Source organism: Neofelis nebulosa, chromosome 1 (genome assembly GCF_028018385.1).
Source record: "Neofelis nebulosa isolate mNeoNeb1 chromosome 1, mNeoNeb1.pri, whole genome shotgun sequence".
Taxonomy (NCBI): Eukaryota; Metazoa; Chordata; class Mammalia; order Carnivora; family Felidae; genus Neofelis; species Neofelis nebulosa.
The window spans coordinates 170,694,618-170,719,216 of NC_080782.1; the positions used below are offsets into that span (position 1 = coordinate 170,694,618).

The 24,599-nt window shown below is 39.4% G+C and overlaps 1 protein-coding gene and 1 pseudogene across 2 annotated transcripts in view; both read left to right on the forward strand.

The window, feature by feature from the left end:
• Positions 1-24,599, forward strand: part of FGF14 (fibroblast growth factor 14) — a 618,400-nt gene that overhangs the window by 109,320 nt on the left and 484,481 nt on the right. The gene's annotated exons all lie outside the window — the stretch shown is intronic.
• On the forward strand, positions 7,366-7,461 carry LOC131489867 (U6 spliceosomal RNA; annotated as a pseudogene).

Consider the following 24,599-nt stretch of genomic DNA (forward strand, 5'->3'; position numbering starts at 1 on the left):
ATAGCAACTCTCTCTTTTGCAATTATGCTTGTGATTTCAAAAATAATTAAATTACATAATTAGAATAACAAGGCCAACTTGCATAAATAAAACGGGGGGCCTATAAGGGGGGGAGCAGATATCCATTGCATGGGCAGTCTGTGAGGGCATCCTGGCTGCACGGGCAGCTTCCCATGGCTCCCATCACATTCCTCTGTAAAGCAGAAGAAATACAAAAATAGTTGCTTACTTGAATTATTCTGATCCACAGATATCAGTTGAATTGAAGGAGAGACTTTTTTATTTTTAAGAAAACTTTTATTTCAGAATAGTTTTAGATTTACAGAAGAGTCACAAAGATAATACAGGGGGTTCCCCATACCCTCGTTTTCCCTATTAGAATCTCATCAGTGTGGTACCTTTGTGACAATTAATTAATATTGATACATTATTATTAATACAAGTCTGTATTTTATTAGGATATTATTAGTTTTTACCTATGGTTCTTTTTCTGTAATTGGATCCCATCCAGGATACCACATCACATTTGCTAATCATGTCCCCTCAGACTTGTCTACACTGGGGCAGTTTGGGAAACTTTCCTCATTTTTGATAGCCTTGACAGTTTTGAGGGACACTGGTCAAATGTTTTGTAGCGTGTTCCTTAATTTGGGTTTATCTGACATTTTCCTCATGTTTAGCCTAGGATTATGGATTTTGGGGAGGAAGGTTTTAGATGTAAGGTGTCATTTTCATCACATCGTATGCAGGGTACCTATCAATACTTACCAATATGAAGTAATGCTGTCAATGTTGACCTTCATACCTGGCCCAGTTAGTAGTCAGACTTCTCCCCATTGCCTCTGGTGATTGTTATACTCAGATGGTTTACCATATTGAAATGGGAATATGTGCAGTAGTTAAGTTCCTTCATCCATGTTCTCCTCATGATAGAATTAGACAGTTTGGCCTCTTGATGAGGATTTTGTGACTAGCCAAAGAAATACACTTAATGTCAGCACTCCTGACATCTCAGCACTCCTACTGAATTCCCATTTTGCTGTCTTGTTTTACATTTCTTGAGCTTTAGTATTAGTATCTGACTGAAGGAAACACAGGCTCCAAGGCTGTTTTTGGCAGTGGTTTGGAAGGAAAATGGCGTGCCACGGTCACACACTTGTGCTTCTGCAGTTGTATGCTTCAGGGTTCTAAGCTCGAGACTAAATTTACCATTCCTTTGTTCAGTTTTGTTTCATCCTGTGGTTAGAATTTATGGCAGTTAAACATTTTTCTGCTCTTGAGTGCTTTTAGCAAAAATGTACTTGATAATCACCTTGCAGCGTATCAGTGGATGACCAGGTCAACTAATCATTGACCTGGCAACTAATCACTGCCCTATTTGCAGACCAAATAATTCCAATATGGTGTAGGGAGATGGAAAATAATTCCGGTATGGTGTAGGGAAAAGGTTTGTGCCATCAACCTAAGCCACAAACCACAATGGCTCATATCTCATACTTCGTAGAAGTCACACAAAACCTGAGAATAAATCTTTTAATAAGGAATCAGACTCTTACACTATGTCAATCTTTTGGAAACATTTTAATATAGAACACAAAGAGATCTCTAAAACCCAGAGACCATCTGTTGCCTTTGTGGGCCTGGAGATATCATGAGGATATTACACAGACTTCCTTTTACTGAAATTTTTGTGATAAGAATGTGAAAACATTTCATTTTAGAAATGACACTCATTTACCTTATTTACGCAATAATCGTTTCCTAACCCTCAGTAAAGAACAAAAAGCATAGTCCCAACAGTTTAAACTTAACACCTACGTTGTCTATAGGCAGATGAGGTCGAGGCCAATTCTTTGTAGGTTTTCTCTTCTATAACCCCAAAGGACTTTCTTTTTCAATCACATCTTGGCTGAATATGGAACTCAATCATCTGTTGCCCCAATATCTACATTGTATAGACAGCCCCAGTGTGAACTTAACCTTAAACCGCTGAATGAGTGAATGGCTTACTGCCCAATCAGGCATCATTTTTCTGTTTCTACATTGTTTTGGTTCTCTGCCCCTCACTAGGATATTTGCTTCTGCTGACGTGGTAGTGACACATCTGGGGAGAAATAGCATGCACTGTAAAAACATGTTACGAAGGGAAATCCTAAGGCCTGGGTTTTACAGATCCCTGTGGCACATCTAATTCTCTGCCCCTGGGCATGATCCTAACCTTTGACTCCCAGTTTCCTGCAAGAGGAGGAAAAGGCAGTTATAGCTGCCTTGCCCCTACCTTCAGAAAGGTGGTTTCAGGATCCAGTGCATGGTAATTGTGCGAACGGGTTATAAGCCACGTTGGGCTGGACAGTCAAAGGAAAAGAATGAATGAAGTCTGCATAGGGGTGAGGAAAGCCTACAGGAATCCTTCCTACCTATACCATGACTAGTTATCCCAGTGCAGTATGTGGTGAAGATTTATGCTATGAAAACAATGAATCAGGACAGATTGAATTAGTCGATACTCTCAAGGACATCTCCAGGCCCAAAGCTTAGATGACAAATGCACTTTAGTGGCATCAGAGTCCCTGAGTAGTGTAATTAGTTGTTTAACAAAAGCCTGATGACAATAATCATGATGACTAGGAACCTACTATAGTAAACGAAAGTTAGAAACATGATTTTTAGGATTCTTCCTTGTTTTAAAATTCTACAGATGGCCAACTTAAAATAATCGAACCAATGACCTAAACGGAAGTAATCTGTAGACCCATGGGGGAGAAACAAATAAAAAATGATATATTAAAATACTTTTAATGATATGTATTTACATTTAAAGAAATTCCACTTTCAAGATGAGAATAGGAACACAGAGCTCCCTATGCACGAGATGCAGTCCTAAGAGAAGAGCCCCCCTAACTCATCAGTCCTCACCGAAGCCTTATGAGGACAACGGGACTGAGGCACAGAGGGAGGGAGTAACTACACTGAATAAAACAACTGGTTTGGGGAGCCAGCACTTGGACAAAGGTACTCAATATAATAAATATGAAACAAAAATTAATTTGGGAAGATGTCACTAATTGACGCAAGGAACAGAAGTAGCCGAACAATTAGAAAAACACTGGAAATAAAAAGAGGAATGGCTAACATGGTAACTACCCAAATGTCCAAACACAAATGAGAAAGTACGAGACAAGGGGACACCATGGTGTTCAAGGACTGTCTTTGAAATTAACATTTGGAATGTACTTATTTTTAAAGTTGCTATTAGATAATTCATAGCCAATATTTAGGGATTTTTTAGATAAGGCAGTTCTAATAGTTACCCAAACTGTATTCAGGAATAGGTAGGGTTTTTTGTTTTGTTTTTGTTTGTTTGTTTTTTAAATCTGCCTCTGAAGAAAGACCAGTTGAAAACAAAAATTAAGCAGTGGAGAAAAGGGCTGCTATTTTAAGAAAATCAGTTATTAAAAATTAATAGGAAATGTATTTGATTATATTAAGTAGATATGCTTTCTCATTGACTTCAGTAATTTTTTTTAAGTTTATTGTGTGTGTGTGTGTGTGTGTGAGAGAGAGAGAGAGAGAGAGAGACAGAGAGACAGACAGAGAGAGAGACAGACAGAGAGAGAGACAGACAGAGAGAGAGGGGAATGAGCAGTGGAGTGTCAGAGAGGGAAGAAGAGGATCCCAAACAGGGGCTCGAACCCACAAACCGTGAGATCATGACCTGAGCCAAAATCAAGAGTCAGATGCCTAACTGACTGAGCCACCCAGGCGCCCCTGACTTTAGCACTTGAATTGTACCAGATCATTCATAAATGAATTCTACGGTTTTGACTAAAGAAACCACTGGTATTACAATTACGCAAAAAATGCTATGTTCCATTTGTTAACAATGTTTTTCTAGCATTTGTGGATGTTGACTGTTGATTTTTTTCAGACTTCAAGTTTCTACTTCTACCTCTGTCTCCTTGAATACTCACGAGAAATTGCTGTACCTATGACAGGTTGCATGATGTTTTCCCCCCTCTGTGCACTCAATTTGTGTATTATTGTATCATATGACATTTTGAATCAAGCGCTGCTAGTACCAAGCTGCTCTCAGCAGCTGATGCCAAAAATATTCATTATAACCCTTCTCAGCATGCAAGTGAGGGCACTTCAAATCCCAGAGACAGAACTTCCAGCGATTGTGCTTCTCTTTCTTTTGCATATTATACAGCAAAAAGGATGCAAAACGAAATGAGGCTTGTTAGAAAAGAATGCCTTGGTAAAATATTGTAAAGCATGCAGTTCGTGGTTCATGAAAGTCACGTGAAATTCAGCAGCACATTATAGATACCACCCCAGAGGCCTTGTGCCCCTTCTCGTCTCTTGCCTCAAGTGGCATTTTTCTTCAGTGTTTGATTTCATGCAGGTGCCAGCCATTTACACCCCTGGAAGTAAGCAGTCCCCTTCCCGGAGAATCATGATATGATACGCGCACGTACATTTGCTTTTGCTCTGGCCCTTTATGGGAAGAGGCCAGTCAGGATGAATTTATTCCTTGCGGTAGTAACAAGGCGCATGGAAGGCATGGAAGGTTCCCTTCTCCAAAGGAGGACAATTAAAAAAACAAATTCAATAAGTAAGTTTTGTCATTTTCTAATATTAAGAGTGCTGAGCCTGCAAACATCAGCAAGTTTCTTATACATTAATTCATTGTACAAAGTGAACGCCGAAGACTCAGTAGCCAGCTGACAGGATGCCAGAAAATGTCACAGCAGAGAAGAGGGAGCCTTCTGAAGTGGTTTTGAACACCTGACTTCCCACCTGCAGCGTCTTCTGGAGGAAGAAACATGGAGCCTGTTGACAGGGGTTTGTGGATGGAAAAGTGGGGTTGGCAGGGGACAGCAATGTGTGGATTCTTTTCCTATTGCCTGAAAAACTGCCTCTCTTATTTGCTGACCCCGGAAAGACCATGAGCAAAGGGCTGGCCCTGGGCAAAGGTCATTTTCATCTCAGCCTGATGAGTACAATCCATGTGCCGCTGATGTCTGTGACTCCTGCTCAAAGCGCTGTGAGCTCAATCTCCCAGAGAGGGCCAAAGTCACACGTGTCCTCCAAAGAAACCAGAGCTGTTGCTGTGGTCTGCTGTGTTCCTAAGAGATGCCAGAACCACACTGGGTTTTCACTGTGGTCTTGCACTCTACCTGCCCTGCCATTCATTGTATTGGTTGACTCCATGCTTTAAAAAAATGTGTTCTTATAGAGATGTTTCTTATCCTGCTGAGTCTCAAGCCACTGCTGTAGCTACAGTGATGTCTTCTATCTGGTGTATGTTTTGCTAACTTTTTTTTAATGTTTATTTATTTTTGAGAGGGAGAGACAGAGTGTGAGTTGAGGAGGGACAGAGAAAGAGAAGGAGACCCAGAATGTGAAACAGGATCCAGGCTCCGAGCCGTCAGCACAGAGCCTGATGCAGGTCTCGAGCTCAGGAACAGCGAGATCATGACCTAGGCCGAAGTCTCAACCAGCTGAGCCACCCAGGAGCCCCTGTTTTGCTAACTTTTGTCTTGGAAATCACAAAGTCTTACCCACACCTTAAAGGAAAAGCTCAGAATTCTTGTCTATTGAGTACTTAGCCTGTAGTTGACACTGTAGTGAATACTCTATATATGAAAACCCAGAACAAGCTGATGTGCTAATCCTTAAAAAAAAATGTAATATGATCTTACCTGTGGAAGTGGTTTAGGATACTGATCTCACATTTTCCTGTTACATTTGAAATTCTGGAAGATAATAAGGTGAAAGATTTACCCTCGAGAAGAATAATATGTTTGAATCTTCTGCTTTGAAAACACATAGAAATTTCCATATTTATTTTGCTCTGGAGCATATAGTAGGAAATGTTTGGCACGCAAAATTTGACTTCTTTTAAACTCCCTTAGTTGTTGTCAGTTAATTTGAACTCATGGAAAACAGACCTTTTATTAACAACAGCACAGCCCCACAAAATGTAGAGCCATTAGTGGAATATTATCAAGCCATTTTCAAAACACCTATCCATGAATCTCTGGTGTGACAAAAGGCTTAAAAAAACCAGGAAGGCTAGTTTAGTATTGAGCACTGATTCATGCGAACTCATGAGACGCAAGCCCAAAGAACAAGTTTTACACCAGGTATGGCCAGCTGGTCAGTCTGCAGTGGTTGGGATTGGGTGACCCGGGGTCACAAGCCAGGCTGGCTCTAAATCAGATAACCATAGAGTCAGCATTAATGTGCTGAGTCATTGCAGCGACTCTGAAGCATTTCTCTCCTCTTTCAAGCGCTTCCAGGTTGTGGCCAGAGAAGCCCGAGTGGACAGCAGGAGGGGTGGCCGATCATGGTGGTCAGAACCAGAGCGAGGGGGCGGACACCTGCTTGGGAACGTGAATCCTTCCAGGCGCACTGTAGCCATCGGCTTCTGAGTGCTGTCTTTTTTTGCCAGCCTCATTCTTTAGGATCCCACTATATTCACATTAGGTTCTTGAAATTTTGGCCTCAGTTTCTCCAGTGTAGCTTAATGTCATGTGCAGCCCCTTAGCTTGTGGTTGATAATTATCTTGTGTTAGAAAGTTTTATTTATCAATCCATCTATTTTAATTTATATTTATATATTTTGGTGAACAGATAACAGATTCTGGAGACAGGGAACTAATAAACTCCACTAGGTTTCTCTTAGCAACACCATGCAAACTTCCCCACTTTTCTTCTCCCAGACCTTCTGTATTTAGGGCTCTCAGTGGAACACAGAAGAACTTGCTAGCATATTCAGAAGGTTCAGAAGGTTTCTCTGCTATGAAGAAAAGATCAAGCCCAGTGTATAAAATGCCCTGAAATTTATAAATTTCAAAAGAAGAAAAATGCCTAGTTTACCTTTTAAATGATAGTTCACATAAGAATGTAGGGAATTCATAAGGCTATTTTGAGTTAGTGAGTCGGTAAGTACTTTCCCATAGTTTGTAGCCAAAAAGTTAGAGAATCTGTATCAATCACCTTTTTTAGCAAGAGCATATGTTTTTTCTGCTTTTAGAATCAGACCCAAGAAAACATGCAGCTTACTAAAAAATAATACTGTGCAATTTCAACCCTCTCTTTGTTTTGATTTTTAAAAATTTTTATGTAAGGGGTGCCTGGGTGGCTTGTTCGGTTGAGTGTCTGACTTCAGCTCAGGTCCTAGTCTCGGGGTCCATGAGTTTGAACCCCGTGTCGGGCTCTGTGCTGACAGCTCAGAGCCTGGAGCCTGCTTTGGATTCTGTGTCTCCCTCTCTCTCTGCCCCTCCTCTGCTCATGCTCTACATCTCTCTCTCTCTCTCAAAAAAAAAAAAAAGTTAAATTTTTTTTTCCTGTGAGCACTTGCTTCTGCAGCACATTTACTAAAATTGTAACAATTTGAGAAGATTAGCATGGCCCAAGGATGACAGGCAAAATTTTTATGTGAAAGCGGTACAGAGTGGAAAAGAATGATGTTGTTTTCTAGAATGTTATTGGTTAGATGACTTCTATTTGATTTCTGCAACAGTATACGTTCCACTAAAGGACAATTACCAACTATATAGGTCTGGATTGGCCCACCGAGCAGTACTCACTGGCAGGGTGGCTTTCTGCCACTGCTAGGTTGACTCTAGGGCTGGTGACAACTGTATAGGGTAGAGCAATGATGTGATTTAAAGGGAGGCTGGGGAGGGACAAGGCAGTGAAACTGCTAGGGAAGGGTGACGTGGCCTTGGACCTAGCTCAAGGTTGTCCCCTATCACTCACTCCAGACGTAAGTTCACAACCACAGCCAAGACTTGCGTATGCAGAGAAACACGGTGCTGTGTTCGGGTTGGATTCAGGGACAGCACTAGAATTTAATGGGAAAATTGGTAGCTGGCACAAAACCAAAGTTAATTGGGTCCAGAGAGCCAAAGATGAGCTATTGCTCTGGACCTCAGGGTTGGGGAGTCCTGTGTCCAGAGGCTGGGCTGGTAGGGGAGCAGGTGTGGTGGTGTTAGTACCATGCCATGGGGATGACCTTGGCACTTACGGGCACTGCAACAGGAAAAGAGAATTGCCAAATTCAGACTATAGGGAAAAATGTCCAAGGGGACACACTTATAAAAATGAGAAGACACCACCCATTCACATATATGAAATGAAAGAAATATATTTTACTCCATTAATAAGCAAAAAGTGGTCGCTACAGTGTGAGGAGGTGACTATTTACAAGTTAGATAATACTTTTCTTCCGAGGGTTTTGAAGTACTTTTGATTCTCTAAACGTTATTGTGGGGGGGGGGCGGGGTGCCTGGTGGCTCAATCAGTTAACTGCTGACTCTTGATTTCAGCTTAGGTCGTGATCTCTTAGTTTGTGAGCTCAAGCCCCGTGTTGGGCTGACAGTGCAGGGCCTGCCTGGGATTCTCTCTTTCCCTCTTTCTGCTCCTCCCCCACTCACTCTCTCTGTCTCTCTCTCAAAATAAATAAGTAAACTTTAAAAAATGTTATTATGGTGTAGTAAAAAAAAAGGAAGTAGGGGCGCCTGGGTGGCTCAGTTGGTTAAGCCACCAACTTCGGCTCAGGTCATGATCTTACAGTCCGTGAGTTCGAGCCCCGCGTCAGGCTCTGTGCTGACAGCTCGGAGCCTGGAGCCTGCTTCAGATTCTGTGTCTCCCTCTCTCTCTGCCCCTCCCCTGCTCATGCTCTGTCTCTCTCTCTCTCTGTCAAAAATAAATTAAAAAAACATTTAAAAAAATCTTATATAACAAAGGAAGTAAATATCTTGGTCTGCATTTAGAATTAATACAAAACTGAATCAGTGTGAATTCAGCTTTGGACTTCGAATCGGCTTTCCTCTTAATTACTGAGAATATGAAGATACGTGAGACTATCACTGTCCTATTTATGGCAGATTGTTTTCGTGAGTTTGCAACACGCTATATTTTTCAGGCTAACATGAACACAGACTACTTTCTCAGTTTTTCATGATTGTGATTGAAGGAAATTAAAAAGCTAGATAAAACAAAATTATTGTTTCAAAGTGGTATGGAAAAAAAATAAAATGCCGAGGTAATGTACTAGAGCCTTTGAATTTTTAGATTCATAGACAGATTCAACTTGAAAGAGTACTTTGTCCTTTGATGCAAATGTTTTTTTTTTATCATCCATCCTCAAAAGAAAGATTTTGGTGCGTTTGTGTAACTTCAAAAGATTCTCTCTTATTCACTGATCAAACAATTACTGAGTGCTACAGTGTGCCAGGCACTGTGCCTGATGCTTGGCATAGAGGATGATTAAAGCGAGTTTCAAGCATGCTTGAGCAGTGGAAAGACAGAGGGAAAAAAGTAGAACTTCTAGCAACCAAAGAGTTATTCTCTCAGAGATAAAATTTTTTTGTGGGGGGCAAGTGGTCTAATGGGGGAAGTAAAAAGACTAATATTTTATGCATAGTAACAATAATTTTAGAAGTGTGTCATTTTAAAAATCCTATTTGGTGTATTTTGGTGTCATCTTGTCCGTTTGTATTAAAAAGTAAGAGCATTCTTAAAATTAAGCGTTCAGTATTAGACATGTGATCAACTCATATCTCTTCTCATTATAGAGATATAAATTGTTATGTGACTTGCCCTATAGTTCTGGTCTGAAATTTAAATAAATAAGGTAAAAAAGTATTTGAGGAGGAGAAGAATAAAAAGGACATGGCATCAGTAGAGATGTTTTCACAAAGAATTACCAAAAAAGGTACGTGCCTACCTTTTAAACAGTTCCTATGGAACAGATTTGCTCATTGTGATTATATCCCAAATAATGTCATATGATAAGGTGGCTTGGATATCTAGGCTGCAATGACATTTAACTTCACAGTCTCAGTGTAATGCCAGAAAGAATACATGCAAACATGCAGCATACATATGCAACGTTTTCAAAAAGGTCAAAGCAAACCCAGAATATATTGATGCAAAGGGACTTGGTAGCCTTGAGTTACAAGCCTTCTTTCTAATTGCTATCACCATGAAAACTCAAATTTATGAACTGTTGTCAGCTATGTGTCAGAGACAGAGAAGACCAACTAGGACCAAAACATATGCCGTGTGTCCTCCCTGGCGTGAAAGAAGGAAGAAAGTGTTTGCCTTCTTTAGAAATGAATCCCTGAGGTAGTGTTTGTAGCATGGGTTCTGTGCAATTAAACAAAGCAGTTGAGGCACTTCATATTGTTAACTGTTATTCACTTAAAATAACAAATACTAGATTGCAATAATAGTATCTGTTGTTAATTCCACAATTTCTGACTCAACAGCGAAGGAATTAATCAATCAAGATTTATTGGTCACTTTTTGTGGACCACACATGAATGGGTTGATGGAAAAGCAGGGTAACACATAAATTATGCTTTCCATTGATATGTTCATTTAACAAATGCCCATTAGGCATTTTGTACAAGCTATCCACACTAATGAGCATTATGAGTCAGTCATAGAGGTAAGTAATCCTAAATGGTCTTTGGCCACAGAGATTTGCCAGGCGAGATGCTCATGCAGAAAAACAAAACATTTCAATGAAATACGTGACTGTGTGCAATATGCAGATAATAAATATTGTGGCGATTTCCTCCTTTAAAAGGAAAAGAGGGATTTTATGGAAGAAGAGTAACTTGATCAGATTCTGTGTGATGGGGATACTTTGAGGAGCAGGGAATTTCTTTCGAGGTGGACAGATGAGCAATAGTGGAGAAAATGGAACAGCTCATTCTTAAAATTGAGGGGAGGAAATGCTCATCATGCAGTCAGAAGAGAGGATATAGACATGTTTGGTTAGGAGATACACAGTGATTGTCTAGGATCCTTAGCCCCTTAAAGTAAAACATCCCCAAGTGAGTTTACTAAATACCATCTATAAGGTTGGAGCCTGCCCTAAACAATGAGACCAACTTTGCCCTCAGTCAGAGAATGTTCTAAGAATCTTTAAGCCATGACTCAGAGACATACAGTCTAGTTTTTTGTTTGTTTGTTTTTTGTTTTCCTTCTGCTGCTGCTTTGCTGTTGAACCCTGGTCCATGAAGCATTCCCTCTCCTTGATCCTTCAACCGACTCCCTACCTTGGATCATGGTTCTGCAACTACCATTGTTTGCTTTGAAGCCTCTACCTTGGCTTCATGCCCTGAGATACTGGCTGTTGTAACTCTGGGCAAATTACTTACCCTCTCTGTGCTTCCATTTTATCATTTGTAAGTGGGAATAACAATAGTTCCTACCTCATTGGGAGTTGTAAGTGTTAAGAACATTTAGAACAGTGCCTGGAACTTACTAAGCACTATGAAAGTACCAAAAATTATCAAAGTATTATTTTGGCTTATGTATGTATGTACGTATGTTTATTTTATTTAGAGAGAGAGAGAGAGAGAGAGAGAGAGAGAGCGCCAGAGAGAGAGGGAGAGAAAGAATCCCAAGCAGTTTCCATGTTGTCAGTACAGAGCCTGCTACGGGGCTGAAACTCATGAACCATGAGATTATGACCTGAACAGAAACCAAGAGTTGGTGCTTAACTGATTGAGCCACCCAGGCACCCCTTGGCTGGTCTGTAAGGTTCTGGCTTATCTATTCCCTGACTAAACACAGGCCTAAAAGAGTGGAGAGTTTATGAAAAAGATCTTTAGAGATGTTGGAATATAGTGTACTCTCAGTCTAATAACAAAATAGAGAAAAATTCTGTGCAAAGATGGTGCGATATTAATTCTTAGTGTAACTTTCCAAGTTATTCAGAAACCAAGCTTATTATTGATCTGATAAAAATATGAACAAGCATTTATCACACCAATCATTAGCTCACCCTGCTTCTGGAAATACACATGTGTAAAGAATTCTAACAAAAGTTACTTTTCTAGATTTTTTATCATCTCTAGAAAAACAGCTACCATGAATGTATTTCATATAACACACACATGCACAATCTGGAAATTCTTCTTAATGAAGTAGTGAAATAGCCCTTGAAGCAACATTCACAACCAAAAGAATGGTTTTATTCTGTGTACCAAGAACATTCATCAAATCACTAAAGAGACTATTACAGGGCTATGAATATTATTCTTTTCTCTATGAAAAATTTTATCTGACATCAGGAGGATACAAGTTTGTAGCTGTCATTTCTTCTTTTTTTTAATATTAAAATTTTTTTTAGTGTTTATTTTTGAGAGAGAGACACACAGAGTGTGCACGGGGGGAGGGACAGAAAGAAGCGAGACACATATTCCGAAGCAGGCTCCAGGCTCTGAGCTGACAGCAGAGAGCCCGATGCAGGGCTTGAGCTCACTGACCGTAAGATCATGACCTGAGCTGCAGTCGGATGCTCAACCAGGTGAACCACCCAGGTGCCCCTGTAGCTGTCATTTCTAAATGAATAAACAAGTCCAATTATATGGTCATCCAGGATTTATTCTTTCTTTTTTCTTTCTTTTATGCCTTTGGTGACTCTCCTTTGCTTTGTTAAAATTTATTTATTTTTGAGAGAGAGAGAGAGAGAGAGCGCACACAAACGGGAGAAGTAGAGAGAGGGAGACAGAGAATCCCAAGCAGGCTCTGTGTGGTCAGTACTCATCCCAACAAGTGCCCTGTTTAATGCCTATCACCCATTTAGCCCATCCCCCACCTACACCCCCTCCAGCAACCCTCAGTTTGTTCTCTGTATTTAAGAGTCTCTTTGGTTTGCCTCCCTCTCTGTTTTTATCTTATTTTTCCTTTCCTTCCCCTATGTTCATCTGGTTTTTTAAATTATGAATATCATTTTAAAAATGGAGCACCTTATGAGGACTTGTGTATGTAGAATGCATTTTGAGAACTGAAATTTTAGGAACCACAACTTTGGGAAGCTCTTAGTGGCTGAGCTTAAGATAAATGTTGAGGGTAGTACATTGAGAGTAGAGTGGGTATGAGGAAGTTTTGGTCTACAGAGCCATTCTATTAAACATATTGTTAGGGAGCACCAAGTGTAGTGGAGATAAAGATATATTTTTCTAGAAGGAAAGGGAAATCAATTATTGTTACAGTTGCTCAGTTAATTATGATATTATAATTAAGATAGATGAAATAATTTCTAAATAAGACATGGTCCTACAATCCAGAAATTGCACTACTAGGTATTTACTCAAAGAATACAAAAATACTAATTCAAAGGTACACTTGCACCCCCATGTTTGTAAGAGCATTATCTACAATAGCTGAACTATGGAAACAGCCCAAATGCCCATCAACTGATGAATGGATAAAGAAGATGTGGTATATATACACAATGGAATGTTACTCAGCCATAAAAAAGAATAAAATCTTGCCATTTGCAAAGACATGGATGGAGCTAGAGTATAGTATGCTAAGCAAAATAAGTCAGTCAGAGAAAGACAAATACCATATGATTTCACTCATATGTGAAATTTAAGAAACAAAACAAATGAGAAAAAGGGGGGAGAGGGAAGGAGAGAAACCAAGAAACAGACTGCTAACTATAAAGAAGGAACTGGACTTGGCTAGCCAGCCCCCATAACTGCATAAGTTACCAGAAGGGAGGGGGTGAGGGGAGGGGTTACATGGGTGATAAGGATTACAGAGAGCACTTGTGATGAGCGCCAGGGGGTGTCGACGTGCTGAATCACTATATTGTACACCTGAAACTAATATTACATTGTACGTTAACTAAATGGAATTTAAATGCAAATTTAAAAAACAGAGGTGGCTCAGATGGTTGCTTAAGTGATGACTTATAATGAGATAGGGACAAGTGGGGCAGCAAGATTGGAATCTTTGGCATCTTCTTAATTCACATATGGGTGGAGTTTATCCATTATTATATGGCTAGTGGAAGATACTGTTTTTGCCTTGCAAATATCTGATTTTGTTTCCTTGGTATAGCTGTGAGATGCACCTGGTTGGAGGAAGGCTAAATCCTGGCAGGGTGTCTCTTGTTGTCTCCATTGGTCCAGACATGGAGATACTGAGTTATCTGATGAGATACCTAGAGGGACCTGTGCAGCATGCTTTTGGGAAGTAGAGATTGGAAGTAGAGGTTAGGATCTGGGAGAGATGAGATATCTGGAGAGGTAGTCAGTGACAGGTGAAGCATGGCATGCTTATGGAGTAAGCAAACAGAATGCAGGACCGGATCTGGAAACACAAAGCATTTCAGATACTTGTGGAGGAAGAAGAACTACATAATGACTGAGAAGTTAGGATCAGAGTAATAATGGGATGCATATGAAAACAAAGTCAAGGATTCCCAGCTGGGGTGACTAGTTTAATGACAGGGCTACTGTTAATATTCTGGGACTAAGGGAACAAGGAAAGGGATGGGGACAAAGGACAGATTGTAAGTGCACAATTAGGAGGTTGTTGGTGAGCATGGTGGAGTAGGTCAGAGGAATGGTGGAGGGGGTGAGGATTTTGTTGCTTTGCTTTGAAGGATGGATAACTGTGAAGAGAGAGATGAGGTGAGGCCAGAAATGCTATACTGTGTGTGTGACACATGCATACTTCGTTGGGCTGTTGAGTTGGGTTTTCAGAGAGGGAGCTACCCTTCAGTGGCCATTTCTAATTCCATACAAGTGTTCAAGAAACAGTGGAAGCACCATGGGCCACACTTACTGCCTTCTGAGCACACTCAGAGCCTGCATCCAGGGAATTCAGTTTTGACACCACTCTGTTCATAGCTTATAGAAGGAATGCCTTCCTTTTCACCAAAACAGTGACTTAAGTTCATTTAGAATGCATATAAAATGATTTTATAATAAGTCATACTCTTGAAAGCTCAAGCATCTGGAAAAAAATACAAGGCTGCAACAGAAATAGATGAAGTTTAAATTCATTTCCCCAAGTCCCTTGGAAAGTGCCTCTTTGTCCTATTCTTTTTATGCTTGTCAACTGGAGAGTGCTTCTTTTCATTCATGTAGACTTTATGTTAGGTCCCTTTGAAGTTTACAGAAAGTTGACTTAAACTCCCAACTCCCCCCAGTGTCTCTTATTTCCTAGGGTATCATGTTCTCATGTTCACCCTAGATGTGTTTTCATATTTCCGCTGATTTTTATCTCAGTCTCTGGAGCTTCTTCCTTTTCTGTCGCTCGCATGCTCAGAAGTGAAACCAAAACCACCATTCAAACGAGACATTGGTGTGTATGACAGCTTTACTGAAGGTTCGCAGTGATGAAGGCGGTTTATGTCGCAGAACCAAACTCTGACTTAGTGAATAACTCAATGCCCTGACTTCCTTGCCACTTGGAGTTGTTTTTTTTTTTGTTGTTTTTTTTTTTTACCCACTTTTTTCTGCATGATCAAACCTTTCTGTCCTGCTGCTGTCCACCGTCCCCTCCACTCTTCCAGATGCCTCACCCACTCTCCTCTCTAGATGCCTCCTTCACCCCCCCAGATTCTGTTAACGTCTCATGGAGCAGTCTTGGATTTGCTGTCTTCACATAGAACATTCCCTCAGGTCATTCCTCCCTGCTTAAAGCAGTCTATCCAGGTATTTTCTTAAAGACGGTTCTCTCCCTTAGGGGAGTTCTGGTGCCGGCTGTTAAAAATGACATTTTTTTCAACCTGCTACATAATTTTTTAAAGATAAATATGTTATTTATTCTTCAGGGCTGACATGCCTGGAGACTGCTGAAATCATTGCCTATTTTTCCTGCAGCATGTGGCCTAAGGAGGGACTATTATTTGAACAGACTGAATGAAGGAAATAACAGTTATTTAATACATATAGAGCTGCAGCCACAATAGACTCAAATGATGCTTGTAATGGGTATTTACCATGTAGAGAGCTTCCTCCCTGATATATTAGGTCAAGCACCTAATACAGTTTTAGGCCTGGTCTCTGAGCATCATGTCCTGAGTCCATCTGTTTCCAGTAAGATGTAAACTCTGTAAACAGTGTAACATTTGGGAGCAAACTCTGAAGGCATCCTGTGTATTCACTGGGAGAATGAGAAGGGGTGCTTGCATATTCTTCGGGGGTGGGGGGCGGGGCTAGGGACATTTCAAATGGAGTTCCTGAAGGATTTATTCTCAACGAGACAGTACTCGTTATGTTATAAAAGCTTAGACTTTAAACCGTGTTGTTTAAAACTGGGTTTTATTTTTATTTGCTTTGTTTCAGGGAACAAGGCAGAAGACGAAAAAAATATCATTTAGTATACATTAGCCACTGTGCCCGTGGTTTTATTTGTGGTGTTTGATTTCATCTTCACCGTAGCACCAAGGGAGAGGTTAACGGCCCTATTTTCAGATTAGAAATGTGGCATGTAGAGAGATAAGCATCTCCTCTATGGTTGTGTCTAGAAAAGGGTCAAGTTAGAATTCATCTCAGCTGCAACTTGCCAGGATAGTCCCAAATATGGGAATCACAATGCTCCATTATTCACTTCTTGAACTTAAAACTTTATATTATAAACTTAAAACTTCTTGAACTATACTTTATAGTCTTTCTCTCAAAAAAATATGAGACATTGCAGATTGTGATTCTGCAAGAGGAGAAGTAAGACAAATGTCAATTGTACTGAGAAAGAAGCTATTTTATTTTATTTTATTTTATTTTATTTTTCTTTTTTATATGAAATTTATTGTCAGATTGGTTTCCATGCAACACCCCGTGTTCATCCCAATAGGTGCCCTCCTCAATGCTCATCACCTACTTTCCCCTCCCCCCCCAACCCCCACGAACCCTCAGTTCTCAGTATTTAAGAGTCTCTTATGGTTTGCCTCCTTCCCTCTGTAACTCCCCCCCCCCCCCCCCGCTTCCCCTCCCTGCTGGTCTTCTGTTGAGTTTCTCAGGATCCACATATAAGTGAAAACACACGGTATCTGTCTTTCTCTGCCTGACTTATTTCACTTAGCATAATACTCTCCATTTCCATCCATGTTGCTGCAAATGGCCAGATTTCATTTTTTCTCATTGCCAAGTAGTATTCCATTGTATATATAAACCACAACTTCTTTATCCATTCATCAGTTGATGGACATTTAGGTTCAGAAAGAAGCTGTTTTAATGAAGCAGGTTGAGTCACTAGGACAATTTCCTTCCTATGCTTTATTTTCTTCAAAAATTAGTTGCTATCCCAATACATGAATATTCCTGTTCTTACATGGTACTTTTAAAAATGGGAAATATATTAAAAGAGCATGCTTAATAAACACGCAATCTTATCCTTTAGAGACATGATATGCTTTCATGATTCCAAGCAGGGCCTGGGACCCAGACTCGTGGGTTCGAATACCCGATCATCCCATGTTAACCATGTGACCTTAGGGAAGTTACAGAGGGCTCTCTTTGTGGTTTAGTTTCTTCTTCTCTTTAAAGATGATAAAATATAATACTAGTTCTGTCTCATAAAGTTATTGCGAAGATTAAAATGTACAAATGTATGAAAAGTGCTTAGAACAGTGTTTGGCATAGAGTAAGAGATCAATTAAGTTTATTAGTGTTATAAGTTGATGAGGGACAATAGACAATAGTAATAAAGACAGTCATACAACACAGAACTCTCAGTTGGAATAGGAAGAACGCCTTGGCAGGGTGATTGGGTGGCTCAGTATTCGACTCTTGATTTCAGCTCAGGTCACGCTCTCGTGGTTCATGAGTTTGAACCCCACATCACGCTCTGCGCTGGTAAGGCAGAGCCTGCTTGGGATTCTCTCTCTCTCATTCTTTCTCTGTGCCTCCCCTACTTATGTTCTCTCTCTCTCTCAAAATGAATAAATAAACTTCAAAAAAAGAGAACACTCTAGCAAATGAATTGATTAAATATAACATGTAAATTTTGTTGGAATATTGCTAATGGTAGTGTTCTTTTAATAGCCAAAAAGTGGAAATAAGCCAAACCTCTAACAATAAAGAAATACATAAGCTTATATATGACAGTAACTAGTAAAATAAATGTATTGTGTGGAAAAGGATTAAAACATTGTATAAACCATAATAAATCTTATCTATCCATCTATCTGTCTTTATTTATGTGTCTGTCTATACATATGCATATAAAATACTGGGAGGAAATATAGCTGTATGTTAACAATAGTCATGTCTTAATAAAGCGATTCCAGGTAATTTTTTTTCTAATGTTTTTCATAAGTTCTTAATACTTTTAAAGTTATGAAAAAACCCCGAATTAAAAGAAAATGAAAAAATAAGCCCAGTTGGTGTATAAGTCACAAAGTCTATAACATAGATTGTCACTCCATCTTCCTTCCTTGGACACGCTGTGCAGACCACTTGCAGAAGGGGCTTCAGACACACTCAGTTTACAGGTGGGTTCACAGTGCACTTCATCTTTAAACCCTAGAGGAGATGGATTTGGTGGCATGTGATTCCCTCTTTCGCAATTGCTGTTTGCTTTCAATCATTTATCTTGAAAATTAACAAAGGCACATTATGATAGCAGAGAGGAATTTTGCAGACCAACACATACCCTGGAGTTTAATGAAATATATTCTTTTTGCACACAAAGTACATGCAGAGTGAAGCTTACTTTTGGGGGTTGAAAACTCTACATTTTAGAGCATCTTGGTTTTTATTTTTTGAAGGAACAATGCATTTTAAATCCATTCCCAGCCACTCAGTTAACTACCCGGCATGCTGATTAAATGCTTTAGCTCATAAAAGAGTAACTTTAGGGATGGCTAGGAGCTGATGTCAGTATATATTGTTGTTTTGTTCTCTCTTATCTTAGAAACTACCTTTCTAGAATTTTTAACTTGTCCACTGTTTATTCTCTGGTGGGCAAACCCTTGAGCCTCAGGAGATAGCTGCCAATTAGCTTTGCAATTCCGCACAAACCAGTTTACCTCCGGGGCCTCTGTTTCTTCTTCTGTGAAGAAAGGGATGCTTCAGAAATCTTAGCCTGTGACCAGGAAGCCTCTTTTAAATGGGCTGCAGGCATTAGTGGGGTTGCCGACAGGACTTGAGCTGCTCGTGTGCGATTTCATCAGAATTCAGTTATGGAACCTGGTAGCAGAGACACTTAAGCTGAGTGATGAGCGGCCCCCACCTGGAAAGCATTTCTCGAAGGGGATGTTCAAAGACCACTGTCAGCCCGACAGAAGCATTTTACTCTAAGGGTCCCATCTGGTTCTGGGCCAATCATTTTGTAAAGTGAACTGAACAGATAGGATCCCGGCCATGTTATCATTTCCAGTCTAACTCAGATAATAATGACCCGGACAGGGACAGGAAGGATGTAAATTTTAAAAATACATGCCTTAAATTAGATCGGTTACATAAGCAAGCTAAGAAGTCACTGAGTGCAGGAGCACCTCCGTGGGCTCACTTTAGCAGATGAGAACTCGCATCAAGGAAGAGTTTGAACAGTTGTAAAACTCACAGAAAAGGGTATTTAGCATTCGACTTTATTCCCTTTTCCCCTCGGTGAGATTTGGTAAATGACTGAGGCTATGGAAGGTCCTTTCTCTCCTGGGATTCTCCTAGCATGGGATGCTTTCCAGCGGGATAATAGAGAGCAACAGAGCAGAGCCTGGGGCTGGCCTCCTGATCCTGCCTGGAGCCCTTCCCAGTCCCTCCTCTGGGAAATGGAAGAGTGAGTCTGCAGGGCACAAGCAGACTGGTGAGTTAAGCTGATTAGAAAGCTTCTAAGTGACCCCCATAGGCACGGTATGGGCCCCAGTGCTGTTCCCACATGTATCTGGAGGGATCAAGTGCATGGCATGCTCCCTAGGGGAGGGAGGGGAGTCTGACACAGAAAGTAGATTGATATAGTCTTTCCTATATGACAGCGAGTGGTGGCTTGTCCAAGTTTTGCATTAACTTTCAGCTTAAACACAACTTTAGAATTAAACAGGGATGTATGAATTTAAGGCAAAGTCACATTGCAGTTGTTTAAAATAGGAATATAAAGTCAATAATGATTTTGAAAATAGATTTTCTTGACAGGCATTCCAAAATAAACTTTCATCAAGCACAATCTCTCTGTTGTCTAGCATCTGTTTAAAAATAAGGTTGGTAAAATTGGCCATATTCTACTAATGTGGCAGTTGATAAAATGAATCTGCAGATAAAATAGTTGAAATTAAAACTGAAAAAAAAAGTCAGGCGAAGTATTAACCCTTGTGTCATTTCTGATATACCTTTAGCAAGCATCCCTGACTTCACAATGTATACATCTTGGCCTCCATTAATTTTATAAGGGTGACTATCAGCACAGATACCACAGACACACTACCAAATTAGTCAAAGTCACATTCTCCTGTTATTAATGGCAACACTAAGACCTTGCAGCCTCTGATTTTTTGCATCATTTACTGTCAACTTGAAAATGTCATGTTAGTAACTAAACACATCATTCATGTGTTTCTAGTTGCTTATATAAGATACTGCTTAAATAAAAAATTCTCCAAAAATATGAAGGGCCAAACACGTACATCTTTCTTCAGTGTTCCAGAAAGAAGACTGTGTGTGCTATGACAGTTATGTGTTTTTCAGGCAACTTGAATAATGCACTAAAGGCTTCAAAACTCTTAAAAGGATAAAGAATTCTTTGAACTGACAGTGAACAGTCTTTTCAGAGCTGCAGAATTTTTGTTTGATGGCCTGCAGTAAATGTAATAATCTATAAGAAAGGCTCCATTCTAAATATGTCAGTAGTTTAGAGAAGATTCTGAGATCTTCGCTGAAGTGCTTTTGATTTAGTGATCATGAATTAACAATATGTATAATATATATGTTATATATGTGTATATATACTGTTAGAAATATATAGGTATTGTTTAATTTACAAATTCATGATTCTGTGAATTTATAATTTTACAAATTTATAATTTATATATTTTTCCTTTTGCTGATAATTTTATTTTTATTTTTGAATTTTTTTAATGTTTATTTTTGAGAGGCAGAGAGACAGAACATGAGCAGGGGAGGGGCAAACACACACACACACACACACACACACACACACACACACACACACGCGTGCGCGCGCGTGCATAATCCGAAGCAGGCTTCAGGCTCTGAGCTGTCAGCACAGAGCCCTACATGGGGCTTGAACTCACGAGCTGTGATATCATGACCTGGTCCGAAGTCAGATGCTTAACCAACTGTGCCACCCAGGTGCCCCACTAATAATTTTATTTAAATAAGATGCTAGCACTTCTATGCTAAAAAAATAAAATAACAAAAGGCACACTTTTCCCTGTGTAAACCTGTATTGCATAGTAATTTGAATACTGTTTGGTACAGTGGCTAGAATTAAACACGATATAATAATGATATGTTTTACATGTATGTATCAATTTCCGAGGTAGGCAGCCAGAAATTCCCAGAAAGCCCTAGTTAGTATAACTCAGTGGTTAAGGGAAAAGCACAGTTAATGAACCTTCACTGTGCATTGATGTTCACTTCTATCGTCTGGTGCAAGCCTGAAGACAACCTGGACTCTCCAAGTTAGTAACAAAAACTCAATCTCAGATTGAGTAATTTGTTGCAAACCAGTCTGAGTCTGACTTGGAAGTTCCTAGTTGTTTCATATCCCCTCCATCTGCACAGTAGCACGATGGTAGCTCAAGAAGTGGGTATGCTGCAAGATTTTTGTTTGTTTTTACTGTTTTATTGCTCTTCAATTTGAGAATGTGTTGTTTTTACTCATGACCATTCAGTGGTGTCCTTATATCATCCTTACTGTGTCCATCCTGGTCATTATCATCTGGGTTGATAATGCAAATGATACACACCTAGGATCATATCTATTCATTTCACTTTGCAAAGTGAATGTAGAACACCTGAAATGTAATATGCTAAAAATCACTTAAAATATCCCTGCCTTTTTACTAGTTTTGAGAAGATTGTGAGGGAGTTCAACCGAAGGCACACTTTATTGGGCTAAGCAGAGGTGACCATTGGGAAGGGAATTTCCTTTAAGGATCCAGTATTTGGACTCACGTCACAGGGCAGTGACTACCATTTCTGTTCTAAACCTAGGAGTTCATCAATCACAAAAGTCTGAGACACAAATTCTGTATCTGTAAACCCTTGGGATTATCAACAAGGTGTTTCTCAATGGAGTGACTTCACGTTTGAATCCTTAGCTCATTGCTCTCAAATTCATTTTTACCTTTTTTACTTTTCAAATATTTCAAAAGCTGTTTTTACTTTAAGGATTAAGAGAGAGATTCCTCATGTTTTAAATGAAAATGCAAGAATTTTTTCAGAGATTATAAAAAAAAGAATGCTTCTAGTCCAGACATCATGACTTAAATTCTTCATTAGACAGTATATTTTTGCATATCTTTTAATTTATACAAAAGACCAAGGATGAACCGTTTGTAATTTTTGAGTGCAAACAAGAGATGTCTCAAGAAGCAGATGAATGGTTTCTGCAGGATATTACAGAAAGTATTACCCATGAAGAGAAATAGTTAATCTTTGTCATTTGATACGAAGATACAAGGACATAACAAAAATCATTCTGGAGGAAATACTCAAATGTATGCTAAGATTCTGTTATAGGTGATATATAATCTTGATGTGCTTATGGAAAATCAATATGCATTTAATTATTGTGGATTTCACAGTTATTTATGAGTTGAAAGCTATTATTACCATTATCAAAATAATTTATTAAATTATGATGAGTAACAACAAAACAAAGAACTCCACATAGGGTACAAAGTGTATAGGCATCATTCTCTGTAGCTGAGAATTAAAGATATAGTGTGTCAAGTCAGATATAACTAGAGTATGGGTTAAATGGGTTAAGTGGTTTTCAATACTTCTACTAAGTGGTCCTTTTAGTGTGTGTGTGTGTGTGTGTGTGTGTGTGTGTGTGTGTGTGTGTGTTTGGATCCTTTGTCTGATAGATTTTTAACCTCTAAATAAGTTGCATTCTTAAAATAATGTATTATATACAGGTGTTAATCAGAGCTTCTGAGCAACATTAGAAAATTGGCATTTTATTCTTTTTACTTATTGATCACCTACATTTTACTAGAGCATCCTTGCTTCAATGAATATTATAGTTGGTGTGTGTGTGTGTGTGTGTGTGTGTGTGTGTCAAATAAATAGTTCAACTGATAAAATTCTAGACTTACTAGGAAGGAACCTTGAGATTTTAGTTGGCTTCTGCAAGGTTTCACAAATATATTTAACTTTTTTTTAGAACTAAAACAAATATTTCTACCTCTCAGAGGAACAGGTACCCCAATATGAGATTCACTGTGTTAAAACCATTATAGATTTGGAGGTGTTATTGTAACAACTACCCAAAAAGAATGTTTAGGTAGACTATATGATAACGAGGATTATAGCATGAAGTGGGATGCCCACCATGTAGACAGGTGCGGTCAGTGGCAGCAGGGACAGATACAGTACTGAGCATTCACTGTGTGCCAGATGCTTTTTACAAAGTATGTGCTAGTCTTAACAAAACCCCATGGAGTAAGTATAATTTTCACTGTTGTTCATATGAGAAAATGAAGCCTGAGGAATTGGACAATTTGCTTATGGTTATGTGGTTAGAAGTGGTGATAACTGGATTTGGATCCGATTTACATTGCCCCTTGACTGGATTCAGTTTCATGCAGAGTAGACAGTTATTAGGAATACACGAGAGAACCAAGAGGGAGGAAAATAGGAGAGAAAGAAACATTTAGTTGAAGGAGGCATTAAAATTGGACCTGTACAAAAAGAAAGGAAAGCTGAAAAATTTTAAGATGAGTGTTCGCCATGAATTGGGAATACAGCTTGGTCATAACAAATGCACTAGAAGTCACTAGTTTTTGTGTGTTAAATTTCAGGTGTTCTAAATTAGTACACATAAAATATCTGTTACTAAAATTAGGAGATTGAGGGTTGAGAATGTTGCTATTTTCCACTTCATTCTCTCTTAGACCACAGAACTTACCTTGCAGTGAACACCATGTTTATTTTTATTATGTGGTATAAATGAATGCCTTTAGTCATTTTGGCGGGAGGCCATTCTAAATCTTAGAAAAGGCACATCTGAACAGGTGGTGAATCTTCAGATTTCCTCTTGGTGAAGGCTATGCACAGAGAAGGAAATTACATGTTGTGGATTAATTGTCTCATGCTGCTATTTCTTTTTCTCGTGAATTCTATTTCCTATAAACACCATTAGTTGACGGATCAGTGGTTTGCTATTATTAACCAGGCTAGGTATATTCTTCAGTGTCCCTGTCCAAAAGTTACTCAGCACGGGTTTGAGCCACACCATATGTCCAGGTTGCTACATTTTTGTCAAGATAATGCAGTGCAGCGAAGTCCCATGCATTCCCTGCAGCTTTCTTTCGGGGAAAGAAAGTCTGCCTTTTTTCTAGGGACAGACATTGGATTTAGCTCTTATGTCACTGGTTTTTATTCATCTCATGGCAGGTCCTAAGACATGATTTCAGCAGTGATAACCTAATCTGCTTTATTTTTTAAAATGTTCTTCTTTGAACTCATCAGATACATATTAAAAAATTTTTTTAATGTTTATTTTTTTTGGCGGGGGCAGAGAGAGAGAGAGACACCCGAGTGTGAATGGGGCAGGGGCAGAGAGAGAGGGAGACACAGAATCCAAAACAGGCTCCAGGCTCTGAGCTGTCAATATAGACCCCAAGGTGGGACTAGAAC